We start from the raw sequence: 4,633 nt of genomic DNA, 5'->3' as shown, positions 1-4,633 counted from the left end.
TAGAACAGTCTCGTCGTCGATCTTCATTCTAGACAATTGGTCGGCGAATCCATTCTCAATCCCATTTTTGTCTTTGATCTCAAGGTTGAATTCCTGGAGCAGGAAGATTCATCGGAGCAGGCGCGGTTTGGCATCTTTCTTCGTCAGCAAGTACTTCAGAGCTGCATGATCTGTGTGCACTATCACTTTAGATCTTACTAGGTAGGACCAAAATTTCTCGAAGGCGTAGACTATGGCCAGAAGCTCCTTCACCGTTGTCGCATATGGCATTGGGCTTCATCCATCGTCCTGCTCGCGTAGTAGATCACATGCAGTTTCTTATCTTTTCCCTGTCCCAACATTGCTCCTACCGCGAAATCACTAGCATCTGTCATGATCTCGAAGGGTAAGTCCCAGTCCGGAGGCTGAACGACTGGTGCACTGATCAAGGCTCCTTTGATCGTGTAGAATGTCGTTAAACATTCGCTGTCAAACTCGAATCTGGTATCCTTACAGAGCAGTCTCGTGAGTGGTCTTGCGATCATTGAGAAATTCTTGATGAATCTCCTGTAAAAACCCGCGTGCCCCAGGAAGCTCCTTATTCCCTTGACTGATGTTGGTGGCTGCAAACTCATCATGACTTCAATCTTTGCCTTGTCGACCTCGATCCCCTTCTCAGAGATCTTGTGCCCAAGAACAATCCCATCCTTAACCATGAAGTGGCACTTCTCCCAGTTCAGCATTAGATCCTTCTCCTCGTAGCGCTGCAGTACCATGCACAAGTTTTTTAAACCAACAGTAAAAGAGCTTCCATAGACACTGAAATCGTCCATGAAAACCTACATTATATCCTCAATCAGGTCAGTGAAAATAGACATCATGCAATGTTGAAATGTCGCAGGAGCATTGCACAAGCCGAATGGCATTCTTCTGTATGCAAACATACTGTATGGGCACGTGAATGTTGTCTTCTCTTGATCATCCGGGTGGATAGGGATCTGAAAGAAACCTGAACAACCATCTAAAAATCAATATTATGGGTAGTTAGCTAATCGTTCAAGCATCTGATCAATGAAAGGTAATGGAAAGTGATCCTTGCGAGTCGCAACATTCAATTTGCGAAAATCTATGCACATGCGATGTTCAATTACTGTTCGAGTAGGGATCAGTTCATTCTTCTCATTTGTTATGACAGTTATTCCACCCTTCTTAGGAACTACATGAACATGGCTAACCCAGTTACTATCAGAGATGACATAAATCACACCAGCCTCTAGAAGTTTCTTTATCTCTTTCTTTACAACACCTTTAAGATTTTGATTTAACCTCCTCTAATGCTCTATAGAAGTCATCAATTCATCTTCTAGATGTATTCTATGCATGCAAAGATCAGGTGAAATGCCATGAATGTTAGCTAGTGAATAACCTAATGCCGTACGGTATTTTTTCAGCTCACACAGGAGTTTAGCTGTTTCCACATTGTTCAGTTCAGAATTCAAAATAACAAGATAAATAGAATTTGGCCTTAAGAACGCGTACCTGAGCCCCGTTGGGAGGGATTTGAGCTCGATCTTTGGTGCTTTCAGTCCGCTCCATGGATCGTCGCGAGGCATACTCAGCTTAGTAGCGCCCTTCGAAGCGACTGCTCCAGAGGTATCGCTCTGATTGCTTTTATCTTTCTCCCCCAGGCTTAGATAGGTTACAAGTCTCTCCATGCTTTTGGATGAGTCAAGCATCTTGTCGTAGCCGTCCGCGTCCACGCTCATGAAATTGTGCTCTGTCGCAGAGCGGATCAGAGCTAGCTCGAGCGGATCGTCGGTAAGGATCTCCTCGATCATCCCTTCTTGAGGGAGTAGCGCCTGATTGTTATCCTCAACGGTGTATGTCTGCGCATCTAGCATCGGTTTCTTCAGCAATTTGTTCATTTCAAACTTCATCGCAATGTCTCCTAGGTGAAGATCAATCCTGCTTTGCCGAACATCAATGATCGCACCAGCTGTGCACAAGAAGGGACGTCCCAGGATGAGTGGATCTCTCGGTTCTTCTTTAACTTTCAGAACCACAAAATCTGTCGGAACAAAAGTGTTCCCCACTCGGACATGAAGATCTTCCGGAATACCCACCGGTGACTTGACTGATATGTCGGCGAACACCAGGGAGAGTCTTGTCGGTTTGAAGTTTGTGAAGCCCAGTCGTTTTGCCACAGAGTAAGGCATGAGATTTACGCTGGAACCAAGATCGTATAGAGAACAGGCGAATACAGTTCTCCCGATTTGTATGGAGAGAACAAACTTGCCTTGATCATCCAATTTTTTTATCGGCTTGTTCTGAAGTACCGCAGTGCACTCTTTTGAAACCATCAGTAGCTCACTGTCTCCAGTCACCTTACCTGAGATGAACCCTTTCATTAAGCTGCGCATAGAAGAGATCATTTGTATCGCATCTACAAGAAGTAATTTGATAGTTAGATCTTCCAGCATCTTGTTACACTTGGTTTCCTCCCGATCCTTGCGAGACGTCTTTGCTGGAACAGGATATGGAACCTTGGGGGTGTATTCGCGCGGAGCAACAGGCTCAACTGGTGGAGCGACAGGTGTCGGATCAGTCTCAGCAGACTGTTCTGGTTCCTCGTCAGATAAAGGAAGTGCTTCAGATGTTGGTTGCTCACCCTCTTTTTGCTTACCCTTTTCCGCTTCTGACAACTTGTTGGTAATTGTATCCGGTAGGTTTTTTCCAATACTTAGTGCTACAACATTGCATTCTTTAGGATTCTTGTCGGCCTTTCAAGGTAGAGTACCTTGCTGCCTCTTGACGCTCTCAGCTGTCTGTGCGATCTGAACATCCATCTGGCGGATATGGCTGGCTACGTTATCATATTTGGTACTCAGGTCATTGAACATGTGGTTCATCTTGGAGTTGATGTCCGTGGTGACTTGATTCAACGCTTTCCCTTGAATCTGTTGATGCTGGAGCAGCTGCTGCATCATCGTCGCTAGACCCTTTATTTCGTCTTGCAGAGCAGTTGTAGGCGAATGAGTGGTCAGTTGAGCAGTTTGCTGTTTCTGGTTCTGGAACTGGTTATGCTGTGCTTGGCTCAGGACATATGTTCTTCCCTGATATGGTTTCTGGTAGCCGTTGTTCTGCCCTTGACTGTTCTGAGCGTTGTCAACCGGATTGCCAGCCTTGGAATATGAAAAGAGGTGAGGATTGTTCCTAACGTTAGGGTTCGGGTGGTAGTTCTTGTATTGCAATCCTTGTCCATTGACGTAGCTCACTTCTTGCTGATCATCCACAGTATTATCTCCCTCAGTTGTAGTGTCTGAAACATTGTTCTCGGATGCAGCTTCTTCCATGATGAACACTTAGCTCTGATTACCTTTCAACAGCTGGTCAACCTTAGCCGCAAGGTCGTATATGCTGTTTACGCTTTTGGAGCGATCATGTTCCTTGTTCTTGTTGAGGGAGCTGGACGCCATATTTTTGATCAGTGTGAATGCGCCTGGTGTTGTTTGTGTCATGAAATCCCCATTGCTCGAGGAATCCAGAGCATTGCGAAATTCATAGCTCACTCCATCATAGAACACTTCCAGAATATAGTCATCCTCAAACCCATGGTGAGGGTCATAAAAAGGTTCGTCGGTCTTTTGCTTGAAATTCGAGATCTTATGCCTTAGAGCTGCGGTTTTGGACTTCGTATAGAAGTGGCTCAAGAACGCCGCTCTGACATGTTCTCATGTAGTGAGCGTACCGGTTGGGAGCGAGCCGAGCCAGCGAGCTGCTTTCCCTTCCAGGGAGAATGGGAACAGCGTGCACTTGATGTAATTTGGTGCCACTCCATTCGCGCGAGAGAAGGTGCAGACTATCTCGAAATTCTCAATGTGGTCCAAATGGATTTCAGCTGCGAGACCGTTGAACGTTTTCGGATGCACCAAGCTGATCAAAGCGGGTTTGAGTTCATAGTCTTGTCTAGTGCAGGGAGGCGGATTGATTGCGGAGTGAGTGGTGGGGAAGTTGCGCGGAAGGTTCCGCTTTCCGATGGGAGCGCCTTGTTGCTCGACTTGCTGAGCAGCGAGGTCGGCGACTGCTTGGCGAGCAGCCTCTTGTGCGTTGGTTGTCTGTTGCATCTGCTGCATCTGTTGTTGCATAAGCGCCATTGCAGCAGTGAGATCGTCTTGGCCTCTGTGATCAACCATTGTGTTGTTAGTAGGCCGTGGTTGTTGTCTGTTCTGTCTTTCTAATCTTGCGAGCTCCTCGTTACTTAGCGTGAATAATGGTCCTTGTGCGTTGCTCCGAGTATGTCTACTGGTCATGCACCTGGATCATTAGCTGGAACAAAGAGAGAAAAGCAAGTTAGATGCTTTAGACTAAGTATAGAACTGAAAAAAGGTAAAATATCTGGTCCCCATTGCAACGGCGCTAAAACTTGATACACTAAAACTGAACATTTCCTACTGTCAAGTTAATAGTGATAATTGTAGTAATTTAGATTCATTCGAGAGGACCAGTCTACACTTTATTCTTATGAGCTTTCAACTTAGCTAAAAATAAAAACGGGGTTTTGAATTAAGTAGTGACTTGCAAGTAAAATAAAAGATTTTAAAAGGTTTAGATTCGATATTAAAGATAAGCCGATCTAGGGTTTCTCATCGGGTGT

The 4,633-nt window shown here is 45.4% G+C and overlaps 1 pseudogene; it reads right to left on the bottom strand.

Moving 5' to 3' along the window:
* Positions 1-248: 248 nt before the first annotated feature.
* On the bottom strand, positions 249-3,332 carry LOC106339775 (annotated as a pseudogene).
* Between the last annotated feature and the right edge of the window lie 1,301 nt (positions 3,333-4,633).

The sequence above is a fragment of the Brassica oleracea genome, chromosome C1 (genome assembly GCF_000695525.1).
Source record: "Brassica oleracea var. oleracea cultivar TO1000 chromosome C1, BOL, whole genome shotgun sequence".
NCBI lineage: Eukaryota > Viridiplantae > Streptophyta > Magnoliopsida > Brassicales > Brassicaceae > Brassica > Brassica oleracea.
The sequence above is the reverse complement of the archived record's forward strand: the minus strand, read 5'-3'. Positions and strand labels throughout refer to the sequence as shown.